Source organism: Ursus americanus, chromosome 30 (assembly GCF_024610735.1).
Source record: "Ursus americanus isolate L20-20 chromosome 30, mUrsAme1.1.p, whole genome shotgun sequence".
In the NCBI taxonomy this organism is placed as follows: domain Eukaryota; kingdom Metazoa; phylum Chordata; class Mammalia; order Carnivora; family Ursidae; genus Ursus; species Ursus americanus.
Window position 1 is genome coordinate 22,218,021 of NC_142156.1, and position 25,290 is coordinate 22,243,310.

At 52.1% G+C, this 25,290-nt stretch overlaps 1 long non-coding RNA gene across 1 annotated transcript in view; it reads right to left on the bottom strand.

The window, feature by feature from the left end:
* The window catches only part of LOC148107457 (uncharacterized), a 68,684-nt gene extending 50,084 nt beyond the window's left edge, over positions 1-18,600 (bottom strand). Inside the window, exon 1 of the long non-coding RNA XR_015722304.1 lies at positions 18,553-18,600. This is a non-coding gene — a long non-coding RNA (uncharacterized LOC148107457). The remainder of the gene's footprint in view (positions 1-18,552) is intronic.
* Positions 18,601-25,290: the final 6,690 nt, after the last annotated feature.

The window sequence follows — 25,290 nt, forward strand, 5'->3', positions numbered from 1 at the left end:
AGAGAATCTCGGGTCCCACCAGGGGCAGGTCAGAGGAACGTAGAGCTAGGAGGGTGTATTTACGCACAACGTCTGTCTCGGATGTCAAGCCTCAGCATGTTCTGCGTCTCCAGATAAGGCCACGCTGCCGCCAGGCCGCCCTTCCTAGACCCGTGCCTCCCCCCGGGCACTGTGTCCACTGCTCCCCGCTCCCCTCTTCTGGCCTGGGGAGGGAAGGACTGCCCACACTGCAAGGCCTGGCTGCCTCAGGTGCTCACCCATCCTCTCAAGCTTCCCCAGCACTGCGGTAGTTTAAGGACAACTTACTGTCTCTACACAGGTTGTCCGTTTCCTTCTGAGAGTCTGACTGGTGCAGGCTGGTTTTGTGTTCTTCAATCTTTTCCAGGCCCATTCGATATATTTTATGCCATGTATCTCTTCCCTGAGCCTGGAGACCAGCCTCTAATGAAGAGCCCTTTCTCAAATATTTCCCTTTAGTGCCCCCCCCCCCCCGCCGGGAGGGGCGGTTTGCAGAATGGGGTAAGGAGCACCATTCCCTGCTGACAAAAGGACAGCCTTCTCCGGGGGGAACAAGACATCGTCACCATCACACGGCTCCCTGAGCTAACACACGCACCTCTCCCCTCTCAGACATCTTTAAAAACCCTCACAGGTGTCTTTCACGGGTGAAAGTGAGCACCGATGTAGGGGAGAGATTGGACGGGGACGGACTCCCTGAGCCTGGCTGTTAGACACTGGGCTGCCGCTGGAGGGTCCCTGCGGAGGAATCCCTTCAGACAAGTCTGGAAGCAGCCCTTGCTGTGTTGGTTTGGGGGAACCTGTGAGGTCTGCTCTAGGCTGCTCAGGAAGCTGCTGGAACAGACGGTTGGGAAGCTGAGAACCACCACCCACCCCTCCAGCTCCCAGGAACACGTCTCCACTTGTGCAGTGAAAGTGGGTCTGACAGAGCAAAGGCAGTTTCAAGGACGCAGGAGAGCCCAAGATGCCAGCAGGCTCCGTGTCCACGTGGGCTGGCATTGCTCGCGATCACATCACTCCGGATGCCAAATCCAGCCTCTTCGCTGGTTTCCACGGGAAAATTAATCTGACATCATGCTAAGCCTTTCTTGGTAGACTGCACTGCAAGTCTGGATCATGAAGCCGGGGCACAGCACAATGTACAAACGCCCCATCCCCCACTTGCTTGTTCCTCCCCTGCCACCGGCCCTCAGGTCCCCCTGCACCTCCTTGCCCGTAAGGCCGAGAGGCAGCACAGCCCCATGGCCCCTGGAGCTGGTCAGCGGGTGTTTCCAGCTCTCCCCCTCCAAGGGGGCTCCCTGCGCTCTGTGGCTGGGGCAGTAGGGGCCACGGGGCTCCTGGCCTGTGCTCGGCGCTCGGAGGGACACTGCATCTGCGGGGTGAGGTCCATCCGTGTAAGCCCCTCCCCCCAGAGCACCCTCTCCCTCTTCTGCAGTGACTGGTCAGCGGGGGAAAGGGACGGACATATGCTAGCCTGGGACTGAGACCAGCTGACACACAACACCGGGATGTCCTAAGTTCACTACAACTTTCCTGCCCTTTTGGACAATATGAGCTTAAAATTGACATTTGAAAATAAAGGTTCTCTATTTTCCCTCAGTTGCCTCGATGAGCTGAGTTTCATTCCCACCGCAGAGGAATCCTAGGGCCAGCCGTGAAGATACCACTTTCCCCATCTTGGTACATGTAGTCCAAGTAGTGCCTGGCTCAGGGCCACAGAGGGACCAGCAAAGGCACGCCTCTGTCACCAGCACCGTAACAATCACGGCTTCCTTCTCGTGAAGAATCGAGACCATTTCCGTTGTAGGTTTGCTCCAGCACTAACTTACCCAGGAGCGGTCTAGCTTGACAACGTTCGCTGAACGCTGCTCCGGAGGTGTGCAGAACGTGTGGGGAGAGCGTGGTCTCCGCACTCTGAGCCCATTGCCCCCCTTAATCCCGGTGCCCCCGCAAGGCAGACACCGCTGCTGCTCTGGTGAGCACTGTAATGTTTTCCTGCTCGAAGTCCGTCGACGGCGAGCGCGCTGAGGCTGTGCTTATGTTTACAGGATGCAGTAGGTGGTTAGCGATTTGGACAGTAAAAATGCAGCAGGTAGAAGGCGGGAGGTGGTCCAGGTGTGGAAGGAAAGGAGGAAGCAGCTGCGATACCTGAACCCTCTGGAACTCAAGGCACTGACCGGAGTTGACAAAGTTAGAGTGCAGAAGGAGCAGCCAGGGGACCAGCTTACTATCGACCTTTGGAGCTGGAAGGGGAAGCAGGTGAGTGGGGAACATTCTCTTTCACAGAGGAGTAATTGTCTAAAGCTGACAAGTACAGAAATAGGCTTCCAAAGCTGTTATAACATCCTGGAGGAAAGTTCCAGCAGAATCAAGTCTTCACAGCCTCCGAGGATGCTCCAGCAGTGTGGGTGAGGGGACGGGTGGAGCAGGGACCTCCCGCTTTCATCACAGGCTTCTCTGAGCGACTTAATTAGCGCCACATGCAAGTATTTCAACAGGACAAGTATTGATTCGTTCAGGCCCACACAGCTTAAAAGGAGTGTTTTGGGAGGCTGAAAACATTTTCACATCCCTGAAACAGGAAATACTATGAAATATTGATATGTATCCTGAAGTCTAATAACTATCGTATAGGGGAAACCCCACCACTGTATTTTCACTCAAACCATACAATTTAGCATCCTTGTAACAGTTGTCTTTGCACCACCATAGAGCCCTGCAGTAAAGTGAACAGATATAAAAGGAGAAATTGACAGTAATACAATAGTAGCGATACTTTAACACCCCACTTACATCAATGGATAGTTCATTTATGCAGAAAATCAGCAAATCAAGATCTTTGAAAACCACATACCAGATATACACAGAACATTCTATCCCAAACCGAAAGACACCCTATCAAGTGCGCATGGAACATTTTCTAGGATAGATCATGTTAGGCCACAAAACAAGTCTCAACACCTCAAGACCAAAACTGCATCAAGCACCTTTTCCCACCACAATGGTATGAAACTAGAAGAAAATTCTAAATACATGGAGGCTAAGTATGCTACTCGACCAGTGGGCTGGAGGAATCTAAAAGGAAATAGATGGAAATATGAAAAATACAAAGGAAAATGAAAACAATGGTGCAAGATCTGACCCAGTCAAAGCTGTTCTAAGAGGGGCATGGACAGCAAAGCAGGCCTATCTGCAAAATCTCAGAACGCAATGGTACACCTACAGGAACTAGAATAAAGGGAACGAAACAGACAGCTAGAAGGAAATAAAGATCAGAGCAGAAAGGAGAGAGACTAGAGAGAGCAAAAAAAAATGAAACCAAGAGCTGGTTCTTTGGAAAGATACAATTGATAAACTGATGAGCAGTCATTAAAGAGAACCCAGATAAAAATCAGAAAAGCCCACCACAGAAATAAAGATAAGAGACTGTGACAATTTACACAACCAATCGGACAACCTAGAAGAAATGGATCAGTTCCCAGTAATGCATCTTCCAAAACTGAATCAGGAAGAAACAAAATCTGAAGAGGCCAATTATAAGTAACAAAGTTGAATCAGTATTTTAAAAAAATTTCCCCAAAAGTCCAGGACCACATGGATTCACACGTTAATTCTACCCAACATTTATAGAAGAGTCATTACCCATTCCAAGTAATTGAAGAGGGAAGAGTGCTTCCAAATGCATCCTATGAGGCCGGCATCACTCTGCTATCAAAACCAGAGACACTACAAATCAACCCACCGATTGATCAATATTCCTCATCAACAGGGATACAGAAGTACTCCAAACGTTAGCAAACTGCCCTCAGCAATACATTAAAATGACCATCAGGACCAAGTGGGAATTATCCCAGGGACGCGAGGGTGGTTCAGTACTTGCAAATCAATGTGATTATACCCATTAACAAAGTGAAAGATTAAAAATCATGATCACTACATGCAGAAAAAGATGGACAAAATTCAACATCTATTCACGATAACAACTCACAACAAAATGGGTTAAGGGGAACATACCTGCACGTAAAGACAAAAAGCGGTGACAAACCCACAGCTAACCGCATACTCCATGGTAAAAATGGAACCTCGAGATCAGAAACAGGACAAGAATTCTACTCCATGTTATTTAACATAGTACTAGAATAAAATTCCTAGCCATAGCAAACTAATAAAAGGCATCCAAATTGGTGAGTTGAATTGTTATTACGTACAGGTGACATGATACTATACATAGAAAATCCTAACTCCACCAAAGAACTATTGGACTAGAGGAATTCAGTCCAGTTGTAGGCTACAAAATAGAAATCGGTTGTTTCTATACACTAATAATGAAATTAAATCCATTTACAGTTGACCAAAAATACGTAGGAACAATAACCACCACGGAGGTGAAAGACCTGTAACAGAACGGTCACACGGAAGAAATTCAAAATGATGCAGATGGGAAGATGGTCCAAGCACATGGGCTAGAATTCTGTTTAAATGTCCGTAACACCCAAAGCGTCCTTTCCACATAGCGTTTTCCACAAATTAGAACACAAAGTTTTACGGAGCCACCACAGTTCCTACAGAGAGAAAGTAATCTAAGAAAAAGCTGGAGTTACCATATCCCACTTTAAGATACACTACAGAAAGCCATAGCAATCAAAGTAGGGTGGTGGTGGGACAAAAATGGACTCAAACTCATAGTACAGAGTCCAGGAAATAACCCACAAAGGAGGCAAGAATATCCAGTGGGGAAAAGACAGTCTCTTCCACAAATGGTGCTGGGAAAACTGGACAGCTACATGGGACAGAATGAAACGACCACTTTCTTACATGAAAAGGACTTCAAAATGGATTGAATACCTAAATCCATAGAACTCCTAGGCAATAAGCAGTAAGCTCTGGCAGCAGCCTTAACGTTTTTCTAGATGTGTCTCCTTAGGCAAGAGACGCAAAAGAAAAACTAATCTGTCAAGACTACACCAAAACAAAAACCTGTTGCATAAACGAAATCAACAAAACGACAACCCATTGACTGGGATACTTGCAAATGACATAATCCATAAGGGGCTAATAGCTAAGATATATGGAGAACTTCCACAACACGAAACATTCTGATTAGAAAATGGGCAGGGAACATGAACATTCCTGCAAAGAGCACATACAGATGGCCAGACAGGTAAAAAAGTGCTGAACGTCACTGATCAGGGAAACGCAAGTTAAAACCGTACTGGGATATCACCCTACACCGGGCAACGGCAAAGGTCAAAAAGACAGTCTTGGAAAGGATGTGGAGAAATAGGAACGCTCGTGCACTGTTGGTGGGAATCTAAGCTGGGGCAGCCACTGTGGGAAAACAGCATGGAAGTTCAAAAAAAAAAAAAAAAAAAAAAGAAATGTCAATTGACCCAGTAATTTCACTACTGGGTATTTGCCCAAAGAAAACCAAAACACTAATTCGAAATCAATAGATGCACCCCCATGTGTATGTAAATACTGCAGCATTTATGGTAGCCAAGACGCGGAAGCAACTCAAGCGTCCGTGGGCAGATGAATGGATCAAGATGCGGTATATACACAATGGATTATTAGCCGAAAAGGAGATTTTGCCGTCTGGGACAACATGGATGGACCTAGAGGGTAAATATGCTGAGTGAAATAAGTCAAAGACTAATGATTTCATTTAAATGCCATCTAAAGAATAAAAACAAGGACTTCCAGGGAAGATGGTGGAGGAGGACCCCCCTAGGCTCACCTCATTCCCAGGCATAAGACTAGGTAACACCCACATCAGTGTAAATACACCAGAAAATGACCTGGAGAGAGGCAGAATTAACTCCGCAACTCCATATAGAAATAGGCCACACGGAAGAGGGCGGGAAGGGTGGAGACATGGTTGGGAACTGAAAGGACTCATAGCACTGTCTGTGGGAGGGATGCTGTGGGCACAAAGAGGGAACAGACAGACCCCCACGCTGGGGAGCCTGCATGGAGAAGACAGATCCACTAACATTTGGCTTTGAAAGGCAGAGAGTCCAAATTTCATGAGTTCTTAAACCAGCAGGACTTAAAAACCTGGAATTTAAAAAAACAGCAGGCTCAACTCTGGGAGAGCGGGAGGGTGAGGAAACTGGGTCCCCGCCCTTGAAGAGACAGCACCACAGTGCCTGGAGATAGAGCATAGAATTAACAGTCTGGAAGGTGCCCGAGGCCCATGGGAGGGAGGGTTCTTTACTCACCGCAGAGCATGTCCTGGACGGATGGCCATTGCTGGGGACCTCCTCCAGGAACAAGGGAACCGGCAGGAGCCATTTCCTTCCCTTGCCCCCCAGCACACAGGGCCACCTGCAGGACTCGCCACCCCACTTGCTAGCACTGACCCCTCCAACCCCCTGCTATGTAATTCTACCAGTCTACCCTCCAGACTCCCACCTTGGTCTGGGGCCAGCAGGACACCTCCCCCAGTGGCCAGGTAGGGGGGATGCACAAGGCTTACTAGCAACACTCCAAAGTGACCCCTGCCCCAGAAAGAGGGAAAGATAACTACATACACCCTCAGACAGAGGCCCCAGAAGAGGGCTGGAGGCAGACAACTGGTTGACTGCAGGCCTTGCCCACCAAGCTTCTCAGGAGACCCCACAGGGAAAGCACCTGTAGTTTGGTGCTACAACGTTTCTGGCAAATGCCTGGCCTGACTCAACTGAAACCCAGTGTCCCAACTGGCCTGCTACCACCCCAGGGGCTAAAGTTTGCCCACAACAGGCGAAGAGCCACGGCAGAGGGCTGAAGAAAAAAGTGGCTGGGACATGATAGGGTGTATATAGCACACATGCTCTCCCTGAAGCCCCAGGTTCTGGGAACAGGGGACACTACACAGCAGGACCCTCTCTCTTCACAAGGCCACCACTTGCAGGAACAGAAGTAGCTCAATTTCCTAACACACAGGAACAGAACTCAGATGAGGAGATCGAGGGCTTTCCCGAATGAAACAGGATGAACATCCCAGCAAGAGACCTCAGTGAAATGGATAGAATATGCCTGGTAGGGGATTTAAATGATCACAAAAATGCTCATTAGGCTTTATAAAGGGGGGGACCCCAGTGAGACCCTTAAGAAATGAACACAAAATTAAATACACTGGACAGACTAGATGAAGCAGAGGAACAAATCCGATCTGGAGGACAGTAATGGAAAAGAAGTTGAGCAGGTGAAAAATATCAAGCACCGTGAGAATAGGCTTAGGCAGCAAGACCAAGTGTACTAACATTCACATTATACGACCTGAGGCGAAAAAGGGGCAAGAAAATTATTTTTGAAGACATAGTAGCTGTAAACTTTCCTAATCAGGGGAAGGCAACAGATCAGATCCAGGAGGCTCAGAGATCCTGCAACAAAATCAACTCAAGGAGGCTGATAGCACAACACGTGGTAATTAAGATGGCAAGAAGGTAGGGGAATTTTAAAAGCAGCAAGAGAAACTGGTTACATACAAGGGAATCCCAAAAAGCCATAAGCTGATTTCTCAACAGAAACTTCACCCACCAGAAAGTAGCAGGATATATTCAAAGCACTGGGTGGAGGGAATCTGCAGGCAAGATTATTTCACCCATAAAGCTTATTCACAATAAGGAAAGAGTATCCCAGGCAAAGAAATTCTATGACTATTAAACAAGCCCTACAAAAAAAAATGTTAAAGGGGAGTTTTTATTCTTACATTTCATTCTTTTTCCGTTCAAAGAAACACAAAAGCAGCAAAAATAAGATTAAAAAACAAAGCAGTCAAGGGGATCACAAAATAAGAGGATGTAAAGTAGAACACCATATATCTAAAACCTGGGCAGATGTGTGTTATTAAAAAAAAAAGTTCAGATTAAGGACCATCAACTTAATATAGACTGCCGCATTCAGAAGATGTATACAAACTAAGTGGTAACCACGAATCCAAGCTCACTAATATGCAAAAAATAAAGCGGAACCCAAGCAGATCACTAAAAAAAGCCAACTAATCAAAAAAGCAAAAAAGGAACAGAAAAAAACCCCATAAAACAAAACGGCAATACATATGTATTGGTTATTTTGATTGTAAATGTATTAAATGCTCCAATCTAAAGATACAAGGCAACTAGGTTAGCAAACACACACACACCCCAAAACAACCCAAACCCATCTATATGCTGCCTACAGGAGACTCATTCCAGACCTAAGGACAGCTGGAGATGGAGAGGGAAGTGATGGAGAGAGATTTATCATGCAAATAGATGTGAAAAGCGAGCTGGGGTAATATTGAACAAAACAGGCTTTAAGACAGACTGTAATAAGAGACAAAGGAGAATACCATAGAATCATTAAGGGGACAATCAAAGGTGACATAACTAAATATTTATGCACAAACATGGGAGCACCAAAACTTAAAGCAGTTAAGAAATAGACAAGAGTCTCAGGGAACTTTAACACCCCACTTAGAGCAATGGGTAGATCGCCTCAACAGAAATCAACAAGGAAACGGGCTTTGAGTGACATACGGGACCAGATGAACCCAACATCTATTCAGAACATTCCATCCTAAAACAGAATACACATTCTTTTCAGGTACGTACAGAACATTCTCCAGAATAGACCACGTATTAGGCCACAAAACGAGTCAACAAATGTGAAAAGATCTAAGTCATTCCATGCATCTTCATGACCACAGCAGCATGAAACTAGAAGTCAACCACAAGAAAAATCTGGGAAGACCAGATACATGGAAGTTAAACATGTTACTAAGTGAACAGATCAATAGAGAAATCAGGAAATACATGGAGATGAATGAAAATGAAAAAAAAAAAAGTGGTCCAAAACTTTTGGAATTCAGAAAGAAATGCCATTCTAAGGGGGAAGTTTATAGCAATGCATGCCTACCTCGAGAAAAATTTCAAATAAACCATCTAAGCTTACACCTGAAGGAGCTAGAAAAAGGACAAGACCCCAAACCAGAAGGAAATGTTAGAGCAGAAAACAAAAAACCAAAACAGACCAACGAAATCAGGAGCTTGTTCTTTGAACAAAATATCTAGCCAGACTCATCAAAAAAATTAAGTCAAGTGAGAAATAATGTACACCACAGGATTTTTATTTTGAGAGAGCGAGAGAGAGAGAGAGAGAGAGAGAGCGCACGTGCAAGCAAGCACGTGCATGAGCAGGGAAGAGGCCAAAGGAGAGAATCTCATGCAGGCTCTATGCCCAGCACAGAGCCTGACGCTGAGCTCAGTCCCCGGACCCAAGGTCATGACCTGAGCCAAAACCAAGAGTTGGATGCTCAACCGAGCCCCCTAGGGGACCCAAAGATCTTAATATTATGAAAAATTCTATGCCAACAAATTGGACAACCCAGAAGAAACAGAGTCCTAGAGACATATAGCCACCCAAAGCGGAACTGCGAGGAAACAGAGTTTGAGACCAATTACCAGCAATGAGATTGAATCAGTAATCAAACTTCCAAACAGAAGTCCAGAACCAGATGGCTTAACAGGTGAATTTCACCAAACATTTAAGGAATACCATCTATCCTTCTCGAACTATTCCAGAAAATAGAAGAGGAAGGAAAACTTCCAAATTCAGTCTATGCGGTCAGTCACCCGGATACCCAAACCGGGTAAAGACACCACAAAAGAACAGAACTAGAGACCTAGATCTCTGATGAACATAGATCTGAACAAAATACTAGCAAACCAAATCAGCAATACATTAAAAAAAAATCACCACAATCACATGGGATTTACTCCCGGGATGCAAGCGTGGTTCAATATTCCCCAACGTGATACAACCCATCAATTTAAACACAAAACATGGAATCATTTCAATTGACGCAGAAAAAGCATTTCACAAAGTACAACATCCATTAATGATAAAAATCCTCAAAGTAGGATTAAATAAACCTACTTCAGCGTAATAAAGGCCGTATATGAAAAACCCACAGCTAATGTACTCAGTGAGGAGAAACAAAGCTTTGTCCACTATCACCTGTTTTATTCAACATAGTACTGAAGTCCTAGCCACAGCAGTGAGGCAAGGAATAAGGCATCCAAACTGGTAAGTAGTAAGACTTCCACGATTTGCAGAGGACACGTGCTATGTATAGAAAGCCGTAAGGACCACCAAAAAACCATCAGAACTGATAGATGAGTTTAGTAAGGTGGCAGGATACAGAATCAACAGATCTAGGAGTTTCTATACACTAATAATGAAACAGGAAGAGAAATTAAGGAATCCAACCCATTTACAATTGCACCCGAAATACCTAGAATTAACAAAGGAGGTGAAAGACCCAGATTCTGAAATTCTACAACACTGATGACAGAAATTCAGCACAAATAGACATTCCGTGGTCATGAATTGGAAAATATTGTTAGGATGTCCATACTACCCAAAGCAATCTACAGATTTAATGCAACCCCTATCAAAATAACAGCATTTTTCACTGAACTAGAACAATCCTAAGGTTTGTGAGGGAGGGGAAAAAACAGACCCCGAATAGCCAAAGCAATCTTGAAAAAGAAAGGCAAAGATAGAGATATTACACTTCAAGACATCAAGGGACACCACAGAGCTACAGTACTCAAAGTATGGAGCTGGCACAGAAACACACACATCAGTGGAATAGGAAACCCAGACATAAACCCACAGTTCTATGGTCGATCTCCAATAAAGGAGGAAAAATATGCCATGGGAAAAGGTCTCTTTGACAAATGGTCTTAGAAAAATTAGCTACACGTAAAAGAACGAAACTGGAGAACTTCCTTGACCATACAGAAAAAGAACAAGATGGATTAAAACCTAAACGTGAGACTTGAAAACCGTAAAGTTCCCAGAAGAGCACACAGGCAGTAATTTCTCTGACGTCGGCCATTGCAACTTCTAGATACATCTCCTGAAGCAAAGGAAACAAAATCAAAAATAAACTACTGGGACTACATCAAAGTCAAAAGCTTCCTCACAGCAAAGGAAACTAAAACACCTGAATGGGAGAAGATATTCGCCAATGACATATCCAAAGTATTCATGAACGGATACACTCGACACCAAAAACCAAATAACCCAATTAAAAATAGGCAGAAGACATGGACAGACATTTCCCCCAAAGACCTACAGACGCTCAACATCTCTCATCAGGGAAACACATCAAAACCACCACGACGTGATCACCTTAGACTAGGCAGGGTGGCTAATGTCGACAAGACGACAGGTGCTGGCGAGATTCAGAGAGGAACCCTTTTGCACTGTTGGTGGGAATGCAAACTGGTGTAGCCACCGTGGAAAACAGTATGGAGGTTCCTCAAAGTTAATAGACCTACCCTATGATCTGGAATCACACTACTGGGTATTTACCCAAATAAAACAAAAACATAACTTGAAAGGGATAGAGACATCCCAAGGTTTATAGCAGCATTATTTACAGTAGTGACGTCATGGAAACCCACGTACCTGCCGACTGAAGAATAAAGTGGCAGAGACATATGATGGAATATTGCCCAGCCACAAAATAAAATGAAATCTTGCCATTTATAAGAACATGGATTAACCTAAAAGATATGCTAAGCAAAATAAGTCAATTACCAGATGATTTCATACACATGTGGAATTTAAGAAAACGAGCAAAGAAAACACTTAACTGTAGAGAACGAACTGGTGGCAACCAGACGGGAGGTGGGGGGATGGGGAACCAGGTGGGGGGATGGGGAACCAGGTGGGGGGATTAGGAGTACGGCTACTAGGATGAGCACAGAGAACGTGTAGAACTCGAGTCCCCGTATTGCACACCTGAAACAGCACGAGGTCAGCTCTCCGGGAGCTGAAGACCAGAAGACAAATAGAGCTGGTGGCTGCCAGAGGGGAGAGGCGTGGGCATAGCAGGTGACCAGGAGTAAGAGGTCCAAGCCTCCAGCTCGGAGTCCCAGGCACGCAGGCACCACCACGGCCATGCGGCAGCATAGAGCTCACGCTGATTGTGATGACCACTGCGTCGTGTACAGAACAGTACCCCAGCCCTAACAACATCATGTCAACCACACTGCATGAGAACCTAGCCTCCTGTGGAGATCGGCTTCCCACCCTGCACGGAAACAGCAGGCATCTTGGGGAGCCCCAGCACACGCCCCGGCTCCTGGCTTTCCCCCGGGCCAGCTCGGAAGGGCCAGGGACACAACACTGGACATCGCTGGCCAGTGAGCACAGCTGCTTCTAAGCCCCATTCTGAGCCAGGGGAGGGTGCAAATGGCCTTTTTCATGCTTGTTCCCACCCTGGCAGGGTTGTCCTTGGCCTCTGGACCAGACGAAAAATTAACCTGGCTGGAGAGTTCAAGTCTGCAGAATGCTTCTGGTTACGCAAGGGCATGGGTTCTGCTTCCCGTCCCCACGAAGTGCAGGGAGGGAGGCTCGGCTTCCCTGTTGTTGAACCTGAAGCCGTGTCAGGCACAGGACTCCCTGCAGGATGCCCTAAGTCAGACGCTGGTCTACATGGTCTCCCAGGACGCCAACCCTAGATGCCTGGGGCCGGGGGTCCTGATTTTACCCCGAGTGCCTCCAATCCTAGGGAGGGGGCATCAGTGCTGAGCACGGCGGTGGAGAGCTGTGTTCTAGCAATCCGATCCTGCAACGAGGGGCACCGTCGGCTCTTTCCCGCTCTGGGACAGACCGTGTAACACCTACAGTCAGACCACTCTGCTCCTCTGGTCTCCCTGAGTGTCTTGCTGCAGCCCCCGCGCGGGGACAGGTGAGGAGCAGCCTGAGGGCTCCAGTCTTACGGGTCAAGTGAGAGGAAAACCAGTCTTGCAGGAGGGTAACATTCACTGAAGAGAAGGCGGATTGGTTTGTACCTTCAACAAAGCCCAGGGCAATTAGCTTGATATCAGCTCACCTCTGCAGCCTCAGAACTAGGTCCCAGGGCCCCCTCCACCCTGGGAGAGGAACGGAGGGCGGCATCGCTAGGACAACACATGCCAGGCTCTACCCCAGGGAGAGGTGCATTAACGTGTGGGGTGGGGCCCAGCCATGGGCATAATTGTGACGGTCAGGCCAAGTCTGGAACGCCTCCCTGGGAACCTGGGGGGCCAAGCCTGCAGCTGCCCATCTTCCTCCCGACCCGAGATCACTAGCCCCTCCCAAAAATCAAGTCACTCAACTGCCACCTGCCAGGCATTATGCTGTGAGCAGTCAGCACGGCCTTTTGTGACACCTGGGAGACCAGTGTGGCTGGATCCTGGGCATCAGTTCATAGAGGGGAGGCTTCCTGGGGAGGGAACACAACCTGCCCAGAGAGGCTCATGGGGGGACAAGAGAGGAAAGCATAGGTGTCCCTGAGATAGCCTGGGAGGGCTAGTTCTGTGCAACGTGGCTGGACCACCGGACGGCCAACTAACTAGTTAAGCTTTATTTCTGGGTGTGTCTGCAGAAGAAATTCAGAAGCCTCTATGACTCCGTTTTTCTTTCAGTGCAGACTCCGTGCTAACCCTCCAGCTGACCCCAGGGTCATTACCATCTAATCGTAGTCACACACCGACCACCACCCTACTGTACACAACGGCGCCCATTTAAAGGAAGAGGCAACTCTGATTCAGAGAAGCCTCCGCCTCAAAAGCCCCCAGGTCAGCTTCCTTACCCTCCCTTCCTCCTTCACCCAGAACCCCTGACCTTGAGACCTAACAGGGACAAGGTGCCTTCAGAGCACGAGGGCACCTGCTATTCTCCGGCCATGGAATGAATCCCCGCCTGGTGCTGTTCGCTCACTCGGCCAACAGTACTGAGCCAGGAAGAGCCCCTGCCTCCGCAACAGGACTCACAGGGAAGAAGGCTAGAGTCAGGAGACAAGTACCCACGGGGCTGAGAGCAGAGGACCCTCCCCCAGCGGCCACCTGAGGGGCACAGGTCCCCCCCGAGGGGCACAGGAAGGCCTCTGGAGCCGCCTCAGGCAGCAGAATGAGGTCGTCCCTGCTGCTGGAAGGAACAGGGACTGAGGAGGCCCCAAGCCTCTGGCCCAGCTCCCCCCAAAATGGAGCAGTCTCTCCCACCCCCCACTCTTCCCCTCGAAGGGGAGCCCGCAGGTCCAGCCTCATCAAGAAGTCTACACACGCTTGTCCGTGAGCCTCAACCCACAGGCCAGCTCCCCAGCTTTCACACCAACACAACCCATGTCCACACGCAGCTGGGAGGGGCTGCCCACCAAGCCCCCGCAGGCCTGAGCCAGGCTCTGCTCCTACTCCGGATGCCTGGTGCCATGGGAGCCCTGGGCCACGTGGAGCTTCAGGTCACTCACCCCCCCCCCCCAGGGTCCTGCCAGACCACCCTGTCTGCTTGGAGACCCTCCCCTGGCAGTCCCCGATGGGCCCGTAGACCATTTGTTCTCCGCAGAGGGGGCAGCTCTGTCGCTAGCCGGGCAGGTGACCTTCTGCCAAGGGAAACCACTGCGGCTGGGGCTCCAGCCCAGGGTCAGGACCCAGGTCACAGCCCTGCCAGGGACCCCGCAGGCACCCTCCCCCCACACCTCCCGATGCAGGCTTTCTGCAGAGACTGGCACAGAGGGAGCCCTGCCCGCTTGCTCTCTCCGGGCCGTGAGGAACGGGGTGCTGCGGTCTAGGATTCTGTCACCTCGACAGGAGACGAGCCAGCAGCAAAGTCAAGGCCTGAAAGTGAAGGTCTCCTCACAACCACCTGAGCTGGGACTGTAGGGTTCGTTCCTGCGGTTCACGTGATTCGACTCAAGGGAATTTTCCCGCAGAGGATAAAGAATCCATGTTACATAGAAAACAGCACCTAGCACACCCTCCAGAGCGGCTCCCAGCCCCCAAACACGCCCTCCGCCCAAGTACGGAACAGGTCTGACACCCCAGGCTCCCCCAGTCACCCGCCCATCCCCACCAGCCCAACACAGCCTCAGCGGCCACCGCATCCCCACAGCCAGCAGCAGCCCATAGACAAGCCCCGTGGTGACCCTTATGCCCAACATGCCCTCCACCTCCACGGCCCCCACAGCCACAGCCCAGGCCCAGTCTGTTCTAGAAGAGTCTTCACAACAGCATTCGGTCCCTCTCATTCCCATGGGTTCTCCATGCTGCAGGTTTTCCATCCCGCCCACAGCACATCACACGCTTACGGGCTTAAGTCAGCACCCACCTGTTACCTCCGTTCCTCAGCCAGAAGTCTGGGGGCTCAGCGGAGTTCTAGGTCTCACAAAGGACACCTCCACTGGGCGGTGCTCCCCCCTGCAGGCTCCAGGGGTTTGTCTCCACGCTGGCGGGTGGTGGCGGCCAAGTTCAGCTCTTCACGGTTACATGAGTGAACGCCTGCTTGTGCCTGGGGCTGTCTTTGCTCCCAGAACCACCCGCGTTCCAGGTCCCGCTGTGCATGAAGCGCCCCCACCCAGTGGACCAGGTCCCCATCCTGCTTCAGGTCTTCAAGCTCCCCTCCTGCTCGGTCTCCCCAGCTTCCCCTGCCTCTCCTACAACGAGCCCGTGCTGTCGGCTTTCAAGGGCTCACCTGGGTAATTCAGGATCGTCTGTTTGAAGGGCCACCTTCATTATTTTAACCTGTAACCTTGTTTACAAGGTCCCAGGTTCAAGGGATTAGGGCATGACCATCCTACTCTGCCAATCACAGGACCCACCCCGGCCTGCAGAGCCCATGGGTCAGAGGAGACAGGTGCACCTTGTCACAGGTCCTGAGACTGGGGACAGGACCCGGCTCCCCGCAGCAGGAGGGTCTTTGGGCCCGTGTCTGCAGCTCTCCAAGGGTTCCACCGTGCACCAGGTTCGGGGAGCCCAGGGGCAGTGAAGTGAGGGAGGCTCCTTCGTGTACCCGCGTGTGGAGTGTGGTCTGCCTGCTCATTCGCGAACCCCCGTTCTAAAAGGAGAGTTACTAATGCAGGTAACCTAAACCCCACTGAGTGTTAGCTGCTGACAAGGGCCATAGGAGAGTGAAACAGCAGGTAGGAGCCCGAGGACAGGGGAGGGCTCGTCCCTTTGCAAACAGGGTAATCGTGATGTGTCCTAATTAGGAGGCATTAGGCCAAAGACGAAGCAGGTGAAGTTGGCCATGTGGACACGTGGGTCTCGGGGTGGGTCCATCCCCTCCCCTGTAAGATGGTGGTTAGTGACCCACCAGGCAGGGTTGTCAGTGTGAAGTGGGTATCAGCTGCCTGGCACCCTGTAGGGCTCCGGAGCTGTGCTCACCAGCTCGTTCTCTGCCCACACTGGAGCCGTCTACAGAGCACGGCTCTGCGTGTTCCCCATGAACTAGCTCGGTTAGGGGTCCCAGCTGCCCATGGGGAAGGTGAAGCCCAATACTGACCCCCCGGCCCCATCCCAACTATTCAAGGATTTCTATACCACCATGAAGGGACCTTGCAGATGAAGTCATTACTCATTAACGAACTTAAGACACGGAGATGACCCAGGTGAGCTCTGTGGAGTCCCATCCGTGGCTTCTGGGTTTCTCTACAGGAAGAACATTCCAGCACTAAGCTGGCGATGGCTGCACAGCTGTGTCCTACAAGACCCGAGCTTGGAGTTCTATGGGGAACTTCTAGAGAACTCACGTAGTTAACAAGGCAGGAGACTCAGGGGGCAGAAGGCAAAGCCAGAGTTGACATCAGCGGGACTGCACCTCCCAGTGCCCGGTTCAAACGCAGTCAAGCCAGGGAATTCCAGGGGCCTCTGGAAGAGGGGGACCCCCTGCTGACAGCTAGGGAGGGCACAGGGCTCAGGCCTGAAGGGCAGGACGTGAGCTCGGCCAACCCCCTGCACCTGATGCTCGTTCATCCTCAGTCCCTGGTAGGGAGACAGCCAGCAGCCGACCCCACGATCTCCCCCCCGCCAACCCCGCTCCCCCATGACCACTACCGACCTGCTACGCAGAGCAGCCGCCATGCGCGGACCACGTTCCCGCCCACAGAACCGGGGACAGTAGGGTTGTTTGGGCACTAAGCTCAAGGTAGGTCACGAAGGCTGTGATGGAGAGCTGTAGGGAGGTAGGACCAGCGGCATTTCCCAGATGGAGCAACGAGGCACAACGTAACTCCCCTGGGTCTACACAGCAAGTGTGTTCTAATGGCAAGCATTTGAACCCAGGCCGTCTGGCTTTGGAGCCCACACACCCCGTCTCCGCGCTCTGCCCCCAGTAAGGACAATATTCCATGTGTGGGCGCTTTCGGGGAGCCCCCTAGGGTCATCTTCACAGTAGCCCTCCACAGTGAGTCCTACTACGCCCATTTCCCAGACCGTGGAGGCACAGAGAATTTGAATAACTTACCGAGTCACACAGGAGACAAGCAGCACCACAGGGGCCCCCCTGTGACGAAGCCCTCACCCACCACCCACATCCACGTCTGCTTCTCGCTCAGGAATCCACGGGATACGTTAATTGCCCTCGGACATCAGGCAGCCCGAGGCCGCCGCCCTGACCCCAAGCTTGCAGACCGCGGTGCTAACACGACAGGGAGCACCTGCGGCTTCCTCCGGCACCCTGCCCCAGGCCTTCTAACTGCCCTGCACGCGGTAATTCAACACCCACGCCCCCCATCAGCCACATGCGGTTGTCGGCCCAACTTCACAGGTGCAAACGCCTCGGAAATCTTGGGACACAAGCCCCAAGTCCCGCAGCTGTTAGCAGGTGCCCCAGGCAGTGAGAGCCCACCTGCTCAGCCCCTCCCTGAACCCCGCACCCGCCCATTTCTCTGCCAGAGTTGGCCCAGGGGAGCCCACAGACACCCAGAGGCAGGAGCAGACCACTGCCATCTGGAGACAAGGGACTGTGGCAGAGTTTAGGGGACTTGCCCAAGTCACCCTCACAACCTAGAGGGCTTCCATCCCCAGAAACCAGTTCAGGACCCACCCAACAGCCTCTCTGCACCAGCTGGCAGGCGGGTGAAAAGTCGTAGTTCTTCACAGGAAGTGCAGGGGCTTCTTCACACACACACACACACACACACACACACAGCTCCCTGGATATTCCGGACCTCCCGCCCACACAGGAGTGGATACAAGCAGCAGACGTTCCGTGTGTCCCTTCGGGCAGGGACCGTCTCTCCCACAAGCCCCTGACCTGCCCGGGCGTCCTCCTCCCTCTCCCCACCTCTGGGCCCCAGACGCAGGTCACCTCCTCTCACGGCCTGTGTCTGTCCCCTGCAGCCACCAGCCAGGACAGCCGGCCTGGACACCACTTAGGGTCTGGGTGCCAGGCTCCCCTTCAAAAGTTACATTTTCTAAAAGCTCTAAAGCAGCAAAGTTACAAGCCTTTTTAGCACTTGGCGAGCAGAGGCCTGACCCGGGACAAACAGCTCCTCTGCCCAAGGAGGAGGCCAATCAGCTTCCCGGAGGACGGACGCTGCCCACACAGGCCCCTAGGTACCGGGCGCTCTAGGTCTGCGTCCCCTCGGGCTGCAGGGACGCCACAAACCCCGAGGCTTAAAATAACACAAGTTTATCCCCTTAGGGCCCTGAAACTCGAAGTCCTAAAGCCTTAGAGATTAAAATGACGCCCGCGTCCCTCCCCTTGGCTTCACGGGAGAAACCACTTCCCTACCTTCTCCGGCTGCTCGAAGCGCCCGGACTCCAGCTTCTAGACCCCAACTCCTCCTCAGAGCCCGGGCTACCGGCCTCCCTCTTATAAGGACGCTAGTGATCACAGTGGATTCACCTGGATCGTCCAGAACACTCCACGCGGGATCCTGAGCTCCATCACACCTGCAAATCCCCTCGGGCCTCGCAGGAGCACGTGGGCAGCTTCTGGGATTAGGACGCGGGCATCTTGGGCCGGGGCATTATTCTGACGACCAGAGGCATGAAACTGGAGGAAGGCTGGCGAATTTGCCTTTTCCAGCAATGGAGACGCAGTGTCCCGGGACGGGAGACTGCGTGCTGGGAGCCTGACAGATTTCGCTCTGTCCCGACCCCGTAGAGATCAGGCCTCCTGCAGACGCCCCGTGATTGTCTTGTAGGACCTCAGGTTCACACGTGCATCTTGGAGCCGAAGTGTTGATCCCAGACCTAAAATGAGCACAACAGCATGAACATGTGAGGCCCTATTTCTTGTTTTTCTCCAGCTCCCTCGGGTCTCTAGGAGAATGTGCAAAGCAGCTGTAGCTCGTGGCCCATTGGACGTGTGTTGCTTTGCCAGCCGGTGTCCGTCTTCACGTGGGGCGGACAGGCCACCGTGAGCCTTGATCGCCGCACTGTCCTATGTTGCCCGCACAGACACACCGGGGCTGCCGGTGAGGCTCTGAGCTGTACCCTGGTCTGTCGCTGACCCGCCTGTCCAGCAGCGCGTCCCACCACCCCTGCACCCCTCATCCCGGGCTCATCTGCGGGCACCGCTGCCCCATTTCCCCGTGACCTTGCCTTCCTCGCCGCATTCCCTGCTCCTTATGTGCAGACGTCCCTCTCTCCACTTGCGGAAGCCATCCTCCTGCTTCACCCCACAGAGCTGTGTCCCTGACTCGCCTGAATGCATGGACTGCTCCTTGGGGTCCCCACCTCCCAGCGGCCAGTTTGCACACCTGTTACACCTGTTTCCACCAGCTTTCCTGCAGGAGGGCCGTTATCGGTACTCCCAGCCATGCACACACCGAGCTCCTGCAGACAGGACCACGTCTCGTTCACAGCAGCACCCACAGCTGAACACACGCTCAGAGGGTGAGTCCCAGAAAGAGGAGGCGACCATCAGGACTCCAAGTCAACCGGGATAGTAGTGATGGAGGGAAGAGAGAAGGACTCAGGGAGGGAGGGTGGATGGAGTCTCCTGGGTGCAGGACTGGAGCTGAGTCCTTGGGCAGCAAGAACCAGGGGTCTCGGGGCTCCTTGTCCAGGCCCAGGTGAGGCTGAGAGCTCCACCCTGGAAAGGGTTTGCACGGAAGCCTCCTGGCCGAACAGTGAGTGTCCCCAGCCCCCGTGCAAGCAGCCCCCCTGCTCTCCACCGGCTGAGCAGGCTGGGGACAAGGGGTTCCATCTCTGAGAGCCCGTGGGGCCCAGAACAAAGAGCCGGCTAGACGCTGAGCGGGAGGCATCCTGCAGGGAACCGGGCAGGCAGATCCCACTCACTGAAGCCTCCAGACATCCAGCCCCGTCCATGCCTGCAGGGACTCCTGCCGGCTTCTCAGCACATCAACCCTAATGCGAGTGGACAGCAACAACGCAACAGGAAAGACAGAGATTAAGAAAAAAGTCAAGAAAGAATCTGGAAGAAGAGAGGCCACGCAGGCAGGTGAAATCTCTAAATACTCACTAATATTTTCCTTTGAGTCCAAGACACTGGAAGCTGTGCTTTTAACGAAAATGAACATTCAGAAAACGGGAGAGGATTCTGGAAGGTAAAGTGGCAGAAATATACAATATGGGAAGCATTAGACATTTACGTTCATGAAATCTCCGTGACGGGAGAGCTGAATGCAAACCACAGAACAACGACCACCTAGACCGGGATAGAACAAGAGGGGACAGGAGATTACGGTTTAGAGCATGCGGGCAGGAAGCTTACTGTTTCAGTGAGGGTCCCGGACAGAGGACAGTGAAACCTTCAGGAAAGGGTTAAAGCAGATGCTGGAAGATGACAGACATCCTTTTCCAAGGTCAAAGTGTTCACCAAGGACTTAGAACCATGAATTTTTGCACAGGAGAAAAAGACTCACTCAGGCACATGGTAGTGACATTTCAGAACAACAGAGCTAAAGATAATGTTCTAGAAGCTTCCAGAAGGAGAACACACGTTGCACACCATGGGTGACACATCTGGCTTCCTGGCAGGAACCCTGGCGTCTAGAGGAGTGTGTGACCGCGATGCGGTGGAAAAACAACGTGGACACAGAGAGGATGAGGAATCTCACAGGTGCTTGGATCCATCCTCGTGCAAAGTGCTGGAGAGCCGGCGGGACTGTCCCCGGGAGCCCGGTACGGACGGGTGAGCGCCTGCGTCCATCACTTGTGCTAAGAGTTGATACCCCCAGGCTGGGGAGGCCAACACCCTTCAGCTGTGTGAGCCACTCCCTCCCTTCTCTGGCCTGGCTCTTTGTCACCAGGAGGCACAGTTCAGGCTCCCCTGACAGGTGGCTCCTGGCTGGACTCGGTCCAGGGGAGGTCCTGGCAGGAGGCTGAGAGCAGGGGGGGGAGGGGGGAGAGAATGCAGGGCGTCTGTCCTCACTCTGCGCCTCAGGCCGCATCTCCAGCCGTGGTTCCAGCTCCGCCAGGGTTCTCGCTGGTCAGCCTGTTGCGGGGACAGCTCCCGATGCTGGCCTGGCCCCTGGGCGCTGGTGACAGCCCTCTTCCCTGTGTCCCCTGGCGCTGGGGGGCAGCCGTTCCCTGTGGGTGTGTATGTCCTGAGGGGAAAGACGCTGCACACCGTCAGCCATTAAGCACATGTGAGTTAACCCCACGACGACACAGTATGCACGTCCGGGGGTGAGGACGACAGCAAACAGAAAACAAGCAGAGGCAAGAGCTGGGTGAGGACCGTCTACAAACAGGAGGCGTATTTCCACATACTGGCCACGAACCCCGCACAGGAAGTGCTTGAAATACTACCTGCAGTAGAACGTAGTGGTTACCCTGTTTGGGGACAAACTGCCTGAAAGCTCTTTGCAGTGGAAACCGCGAGCATTCCTGGAAAGATCTTGGAAGACCTGAATTAGGGGAGAGTCCACGGTATTCGCACACCGGAGACTCAGGATTGTTAAACCGTCACTCTCCCCCAGGGCGTCCCACAGGTTCCTCCCTCTCCCGTGGCACAGAAATCTCCGCTGCGTGAACGGGCCATGTGTGGTTTACCCATTGATCAGCTCGTAGACGTGTGCGCCGTGTCCTCTCTCGTGAGTACTAGTCCCATGCACGTCTGTGTGCGGCACGTGCGTTCCCCTCGCGTCTGCCTCTGCGTGTTGAATGAACCATAATCGGAGCCCGGCAATCCGGTCCCAGAGCCCTCCTGACTCATACCCGGGACCGCCCGCGCGGCCGTGAATTTGGAGCCCCCCTGCTCTCAGCCTCCCGTCACGCGCTTGGCAGGAGTCAGCATCTCAGACGAATTACTGTCTGTCCAGGTTCTTGAAAACTCAGTCCCAGGCAGATGTCAAAGACGGATTACTTAACATTCGGAACAGGCTTGTCCACGCAGGAGGCTTTGGGAACATCCCTTGAGGTTCTTAATCGGGCAGGCGTTTCAGAAGCGAAGACTGGGGGCGGCAGGACGCAGGCCTGGGCTGATGGGCAGGGAGGCCTCCAGGAGCCAGGACCCCCTGAAGAAGACATCTCAGGGCCGCTGGCACGCTCAGACGGATCTTCGTTCCAGCTCCGTGTGTGCACGCGTGTGCTTGTGCGGGTGTGCGTTCATTTCTCTGGATCTGCCGGGGGCGGGGCTCTGCATCGGGCAGAGATGGAAGGTCCCTTCTGCTGAGAAAGCCCCGACTGCCCTTCTCCCCTCTGTGCTGCTTCTCCCTGACCCTGGAGTCTGACCAGCGGCTGGAGGGAGTGAATGCCCCTCAAGATGACTCCTGCCCAATGTGAGCTCTTTACTCAGGGAGAAGCCTGCACCTGTCCCCCCAGCAGCAGAGGGAGAGGACTGATCTCAGCTGGTATCCACCGGGTGGGAGCTGTCTGATATGCCCTGGACACCCTGGAGGAGGGATGGCTTCGAGAATCAGGAAGTGGTGGCTCGGAGGGGTCTCCCAAACTGATTGGAAGATCAGATCGGTAGGAGAAAGAAGGGAAGAATAAAGGGGGGGTAAACAGAAGGGGGAATGAACCATGAGAGACTATGGACTCTGGGAAACAAAGTGAGGGCTTCAGAGGAGAAGGGGTGGGGAATGGGATAGGCTGGTGATGGGTAGTAAGGAGGGCACGTATTGCATGGTGCACTGGGTGTTATACGCAAGTAATGAATCATGGAACTTTACATCAAAAACTAAGGATGTACTGTATGGTGACTAACATAACATAATAAAAAATTATTATAAAAAAATAAAAAAGAAGATCAGACTGAAACACAACAGAAGAGTCTGTGTAAGGCATTTGATTTCAGATCACAGAAGGGCTGGCTAAAGGAGGCAACTGTTTTTCTTACCTAAGAGGACGCAAAAGGTTGGTTTGGTGACTCTGTGATCTCAGGCTCTGGGTGGGCCTCTCTGCGATGGTCGATCTTTCCTCATGGTCCCAACAAAGCTGCCACAGCTCCAGCCATCTAGTCCTCATGCAGCATCATACAGAGCAGAACTAAGGGAAAGGATGTCTGTCACACATTTGTCTCTCTGTCTACTGGGGACGACAGTAACTCCCAGGAGTTCCCAGGGCCTTCCTTCCCTCCCACCGGCCAGAATGGAGACACTTCCAAGTCCCAGCTCTAATAGAGGCTGCAGTCAGCCTCCATACAAGGAGGGAGAAGGACTTGGAAGTGAGGAGAAGGGGCTGGGAATAGCTTCTGGGTGGGCCACCATGACTGCACCCGGTAAGCCCCGACGTCAGGGCGGGCAGGCCTTGTTGATGGCCCCCTGCAGCCCAGCACCTTGTCAGACAGGAGGGATGTAGGGAGGGCACCCCAGTAGTACAGCCCTGCCCCTCCAGACGGGGTGACCAGACCCCTCGGGCCACTTTCCTGCAGGGCCCCTGTCAGCCTGAGATGCCCCCACAGGACGGGCTTGGCCCCCAGTGAGCTCCAGGCCTTGCTTCTTGCCCTTCACAGGTAACATCGCCCCCTCACCCCTGGGGGTCCTTGTGCTCCTGACCTCTGATAAATTATAAGGTGGGGAAATTTTCTATAGAAGTTCCATTTGGACTTTCTAAATAGATCACAATTTCTCAATTCAAAAGTAAAGACACTCATTAATAAGAGAATAGTTGTGGCCTCAGTTTGGGGAAAGAAAGATCCCATTGGGGAAATGCATCCCTAGATAGCGTCACTGGCTGCGTGCAGGTGGACCAGACTAGACGGAGCCCCAGAGCCTGTCACATCCCCACCAGGTGAATCAGTCGGACACATGGGTTCCTTTCACTCAGGAAGAAACAGTGCAAGTGACGTTTGTCACCAGCGAAGCCTGGCCCCTCGGTCAGTCCGTGTCCCTGCGGCAATATGCTCTGTGCCCTCCTGTCTGCCTGGCTGCTGTCTGATCACACCTGTGTCCTGATGACCGCTGGCCCCTCATCGCAGGTGCCCATGCTTCCACCTCGGGTGGAGGGTGGAAACCAGCCTGCGGTCGGCAGGAGGTTCCCGACCCAGAGAGAAGGGTGGAGCCGGGCCCCGGTCAAGCCCAGCAAGGTGACCTCCCGGTGGCCATCCACAGCCCTCGCTCTGGGGAGCCAACGTGGACAACAGGGACAGGACAGAAGCTTGTGTCCCTGAGCTGATTGGCCGTTTCCCCCAGAAAGGCCAGAGGCACCTGCTTTCTTGCTGGAAACCTGCTCACAGCCTGGGTGGTGTGGACAGAGTGACCCGGGGTCTGGGGGTTGACGAGGCTCATATTTCTCAAGAGAAAGTGGGGTGGTTCACCCCTACTGGGTGTCACACCACCTCCCCCTCCTACCTGTTGCCCTGTGTGACAGGTGCCTTTTCTTGTCCTGACAATAGATTTGTCCAACACAAACGTAACCTTAGTCCATGTTCATTAATCCTCGGTCTCCCACTCAACTCTCTTTTCCCGAATCATGTTCTCAGACCTTTTGGGGCACAGGAGATACTTATATCCTTGAGAAGAGCAGGCAGGTGCCCTCTCTGACCCGTGTCATCTCCAATACTGATGTATTCTGGATTTCACTTGATTTCGGCTTTCAACACCGCTGTCTGCAGGTTGAAGAATTACATGCAGCCGGTGTCTCTCAATTCCAAACAGCAATTGTAAATGTTTGCAGTTTCTTCTTTAAGCTTGGAAAACTAAAACCACCCAGATAGAGAAATGCGGTGGGGAGCTACCGAGACTTTGCGGTCATTGAGAAACGTGGTGTGTTTAGATACACCACACAGAACACCGGCCTCCTTCAGCATCCGGGAGCACCCGCCCCTCGGCAGCCCGGGGTCAGGAGTCCTTATGCATCAATCACGTCCCCGCGGTGACTCATGAGTGTGGACAGTGGCAGTCACTAGCCCCCACCACAGAGCCTAAGGGACATTATTTCTGAATTGTTCTTGGAGAAAATCCCTGAACTGTGCAGAAAGCAAAAAGAATCCGACACCCAGGATCAGTTCTCCCAGAGCCAAGGACAAGGAGAATTCGGTGATGGATGCATCGTGGGATCCAGAGAGGACATCTAATTCCTGCCACGCGGTGAGGCAGGCTGCAGAGCTGGCACC